This window comes from Primulina tabacum, chromosome 1 (assembly GCF_025594145.1).
Source record: "Primulina tabacum isolate GXHZ01 chromosome 1, ASM2559414v2, whole genome shotgun sequence".
NCBI classification, from domain to species: domain Eukaryota; kingdom Viridiplantae; phylum Streptophyta; class Magnoliopsida; order Lamiales; family Gesneriaceae; genus Primulina; species Primulina tabacum.
The window spans coordinates 37,145,546-37,151,545 of NC_134550.1; positions in this window are offsets into that span (position 1 = coordinate 37,145,546).

The following is a 6,000-nucleotide window of genomic DNA, read 5'->3' on the forward strand; positions in this document are numbered from 1 at the left end:
CTTCAACTTGTCAAAACTGTCTTGGCACTCGGATCCCCATAAAAACTTTGCATTCTTCTTTGTCAAGGTGGTCATGGGTACCGCTATAGATGACATCTTTGAATAAACTTGCGATAATAGCCAGCTAGTCCCAAGAAACTTTGAATCTCGGTAACGCTCTTCGGTACTGGTCACTCTCTCATTGCCTCGACTTTACTTAGATCAACTTCAATGTCGTCACTAGAAATGATGTGCCCTAGGAATTCCACTTTACCAAGCCAAAACTCGCACTTGCTGAATTTTGCATATAACTTTCTATCTTGAAGTACTTGCAGTGTTGTCCTCAAATGACGACTATACTCCTCTTTGCTCTTGGAATAGATCAAAATATCATCAATGAAGACTATGACGAATTGATCTAGATACGACTGAAATACACAATTCATGAGATCCATGAAGATCGCTGGCGTATTGGTCAACCTAAATGGCATGACCACAAACTAGTAGTGCCCATATCTAGTACGAAACATTGTCTTATAAACATCAGATTCTTCCACTTTCAACTGATGGTACCCAGAACAAAGATCAATCTTCGAAAATATCTATGCTCCTTGCAACTGATCAAATAAATCTTCGATTCTTGGTGGAGGATACTTATTCTTGATAGTGACTCTATTCAGCTCTAGATAATCAATGCAGAGTCGCATACTACCATCTTTCTTTTTCACAAATAATACCGGTGTGCTCCATGGGGAATAACTAGGGCGAATAAAAACTTTGTCTAGGAATTATTGGATTTGATCTTTTAATTCTTTCATTTCAGCGGGTGCTAGACGATAAAGTGATTTAGAAATAGGTACAGTGCCAGCATCAACTCAATAGAAAATTCCATCTCACAGTCAGGTGGAATGCAAGAAACGTCCTCGGGAAAGACGCTAGGAAAGTCTATAACAATGTAAACATCCTCCAATTTCTGACTGATAGGAGCATGTGCTGTAGTGACATATGCTAGAAAAGCTTGACATCCACATCTCATAAGCTTTCTCTCACAAAGACAAGATATAATGTGTGGCATTTGCTTGTTCCTCGCCATCTCAAAGACAAAAGATTTCCCATTAGGTGGTCAAATAGACACTGATCTCTGACAAAAATAAATCGAAACTCCATTCGCTGATAATCAATCCATATCGAGTATGATATCAAATTCAGGCATATGGAGTACAATAAGATCTGCCCGAACCACATATTTAAATAAACGAAGCTCTAGATTCTTCACAATTCTAGACGTGATAATTTGGTCACCGGAAGGAATAGAAACCTTGAAACCCAATCCCATATTCTCAGGAATAATATTTAGTCGCTTGATGAATGTCTCAGATATGAAAGAGTGTGTAGCTCCCGAATCGAGCAGTTCATATGTAGCTACACCTATAATGAATATCCTACCTGCAGTGAAAAAATTTTAGATTATTCGTGGTGGAGCTTAAGGAATTTGTGCCATTTATTTCCCAAAATTTCAAGAAGAGGATTGATTGGATCCTAATGTTCCTTGGAAAATTCGTAATTTCCCCCTTATAATTTCTAATTAATTGCAATTTGACCCTTCAAATCTTTGAAATTTGCATTTTAGTCCCAAAAATTTTATGAAAATTGCAAATGACCCCTTAATTTTTTTGATTTTTCAATTTTGGTCCCTCAATTTTTGGAAATTACAATTTGGTCCTTAAGTTTTCAGTAAATGCAATTAGGTTCTTGAACTTTTCGAAGATTGCAATTTAGTCATTAAACTTTTGAATATTACACTTTACCCCCTAGATTTTGGTTAATTGCATTTCAATCCCATTTTGGAAATTTTGCTTTTTGATCCTTAAATTTTTGGATATTTACAAAATTGCCCTAACGATTTCGAAAATTGCAATATAGACCCTTAAAATTCGAAACTTGTTATAATGCCCTTGATTAGGATTTTTCTTTGATTTTTGGCCATAAAACTTTTTATTTGTAATTTTTTCATACTTAAATTAAGGCACAAAATCAATATAAATTAAGGCACAAAATCAATACCAATTCTATGGTTTATAAAATCATATCTTAATTTCCAACTAAGGTAGAGCATTCAACCTAATTTCCATTTGGTAAATTTTGATCCCAATTCAATTATAATAACCAATTTAACATTTCATGCAATACAAGCAATAGAAACATGTTAAATGACTAGGTTACCTGTAACGAGCGTAGTGTCTGGCTCCTTTTCAGCTTCCTCTGCATGCATTACATATGCTCTCCCCACAGTAGGCGCTTTATTCTTCGGGTAATCAGCAGCTTTGTGCCCTTCCTCCTTATATATGAAGCATCTAAAAGATCCCCACATGCATTTTCCATAGTGTAAGCGATTGAACTCCCTGCGAGGTTGCCTATCAGCAAGCTTTGGTGCTCTAAGAAGTGGCGGCTTTTGTGGTCTTTGCTTCTTGACTTGACCTTGGGGCTTTTGAGGCCCTTGAGGTCTAGGAGGACCCATATATGGCTTCTTGTTTGGCTCATTATGCTGTTAATGTTGTTGTCTCTTGCGCTGCACTTCAAAATCAATATCTTTCAACGCTTGTTCAGCTTGGAACACCTAGGCAGTCGCAATAGCGTAATCCATAGGATGCATCATCATAACCTCACGACGAATAGTAGGTCGTAGGCCATCAAGAAATTGACTCATTTTTTCAGCAGTGTCCTCGAAATCAGGGGTACAAAGTGACAACCCCTATGAAATTTCCTCACAAACTCAGCAACAGAAGTCTCTCCCTGACAGAGAGTCATAAACTCTCTCTTCAATCGCCCTCTAACATCAGCAGTAAAGTACTTCTTATAGAAATTCTCCTTGAAACGAGCCCAAGTAAGAGTGGAGATATTGATACCATGCTCCACTCCTTCCCACCACAAAGAAGCGTCATCTCTAAACAAGTACGTGGCACACCTCACACGGTCAACATCCCCCATATTCAGATAGCGAGAGTGCACCTCAAGTGCTCGAATCCATGCCTCCGAAGCAAACGGGTCGGTGGTGCCAAAATTACTTCGACCCTAGCCTCCGAAACTGATCATAATTATCATGTTGTGGTCTAGGTGCATGCTGTAGCTGCTGCTTGAAAAAACGAGCCATCCCCTTAAATTCACGAGTAGCAGCTGTGGGGACCCGGACGCTAATTCAATTCTTAATCATCATTAGGATCAATTTATTAATTCAAGTAATTTGGGTCATAAAAAAATTTCTTTAATTGCGGAACGTAATGGAATCTAACTAATATACAGATTTGTATAATTAAAGTTCAAGTCATGTACAATCTACATTCAATAAAAACTAAGGTTTAACAACTAATTATCAAGTGTTCAAACCCTATCTTTAATCCAAGTCCGTAGTCTCCACTCTAATCATGATCTCTCTCTCTTCTTGCCTTGACCCTGATCCTGTCCCACCTGTTGTCATACACACATACAAACAAGACAACAGCGGGATAACTCCGGTGAGAATTATATTCCCAATATAAATCATGTATACATGCCTTTCATATAAACAATATAAAAGCATGAAATAAACATTCATAACATGTATCAAAATCAGAACATGAATCAAATATTTATCACATGTATTATAATCTTAAACATGAATCAATATCGAGAATAAATTATATTCTAAACATGTATCAACATCAGGAACATAATTTCATATCAAGCAATGAATCACTCTCCGTGATTCTCAAACTCAGACTCGACTCAGTCCTAATCTAGGGATCCCGATCGGAATAAGAACATACACCCACCTACACTCCCGATCGGGGTGGTGGTATGTTCTTATTCACGGACTTTGGCTCTTTCCATATCGAACACCAGTAATAGAAGAAACTCCAATTCTATCCACTCCGATATAGCCAAACGTCCGGTGTCTTGATCTAACCGTCACAGACTTTGGCATTTTCACCAATATCCTATCCTGTGACAATGTGCAATGTGCTTGTGACGATTCCATCACTATCCGGCACTACTGTCACAAGATTACTCAATTACAATTAAGCGTATCCGCTTATGAATCAATACATAAATCAATAACTCAAAGGTATCAATCTCATACAATTGCAAATATCAATGCAATAAAGTAAAGTATGTGATTTTGGGAACCTCAAGTCAATCGGACTCGAGTTGTGCAATCCCACATCAACATAAATTTATACCTTTGTCTTCGCGGTCTGACAAAGTCGAAGTCTCGAAGTCAAATCTGTCCATATCAATCTGAAATACAATATCGCATAGGCACAATCTCAATATGCAACTCAATTCAAAATCTAGTCTGATCAATGTTCAAATCAACATAATCTGATCAATATCGAATCAAGATACCATTTATTCTATATCGACGATATCACAATATAATCGAAGTCACTACTGAATCTGATTAATATCAATCCACTGATGTTTCGACGGTATAACAATACAGTCTCAATAACCCCAGCAATGTCAACGTCACAGATATAATACCACGAGGTATAATCGATATCAATACAACTCATAATCTCAGCAATAACAGATCATAATCTCAAATCTGTACAATCTCAGTCATATCATTTCACAAAACCATAACAATTACATACACAGTCCGTTCTTCGATCTGACTTCAATTATATACTGATTAGTATACTCAGAATATATAATACCAGTCAAATCACAATTTCCCCCAATATCATAATTTCAAACGATACCAGAATTCAATAAAACTTACGTCCTGTTGTAGCTGTTGTCGCTAGAAACTCGGTGTTGTATTCGGATTCAAAATCGAACGAGTGAATTTGGCACGATCGGAATTGGAATCATAAAGAAGCTAAATCTTTTCCCGGAACCTTTCCTCGGTTTCCTTTTCTTTGGAATGAAGGGAAATAACGATGGTATATATATATATATTGCATGAAATAAGACAAGTGGCTCGTTGCATGTTCTGCACGTCTCGCGCATATGCGCGACCACCGTCGGCGCATATGCGCGAGACCTTCGAGTCTCGGTGCATAAGTTCTTGGCAGCTCGCGCATATGCGCGAGACCTACTGTCTCGTGCATTCTACCACTCGCGCATATGCGCGACTTCACCCCGCGCATGTGCGCCCAACTCTTTGCCTACCTCGCGCATGTGCGCAGCTCACGTCGCGCATGTGCGCGCAATGTTCTGTTCCAGCCCCTTGGCTACTGGACACCTCGCGCATATGCGCGCCCTCACGCCGCACATATGCGCGGGGTCTTCTGCCAAACCCGCGCATGTGTGCGCACCAGATCGCGCATGTGCGCGGATGGCATCTCCCTCACACATAATTTTGCGTCTTTTTTTCGTCTTTCTCGGTCTAATCCGTTCCGTCTATAATCACATCAATTAATCACTAACTCATTTCAAATTAGCTTCAGATTACGGTAATAAAATCTCGGGCATTACAGCAGCAGCCCCATTAGGAGGTGGGGGTGCATTAACATTACGATCCTTAGTAGTCTATGTCTGCCTATCAGTACTAGGTGCGCGTCTACGAGGCATTATATCTGAACGTTTTTCTAATTCTAACGTAACCCACATGCATTTAAATATAAATTTTCTAATCATGAAACGTATTCTAATTCCTTTAAGCAATTTTTTGCATATATAACATGTATTCTCGTAAAGCTATTGAACATGTGACGTAAACATATAATTCATGTTATCATGCAGGTAGTATCATATAAATCATATAAAGCATGTAATCTTACAGATTGAGGCTTGACGACTGAGCTTCCCGGCACTGATGGTGGCACCACCCTTTACAGGAACATTGCTTTGATACCAACTGAAACGTCCACTACTCGTTTTCTTAAAAAGTACTAGAAATTTTTTTTCTTTTTTTTAAACTCTCACAATTCAGACTAACACATATACAACCATATAAACTATTTTTGAAACCATTTTAAAAATAAATCAACCAACTATAATTTGAAAATCAAAGAAAATAATCCAAACATAAAATCA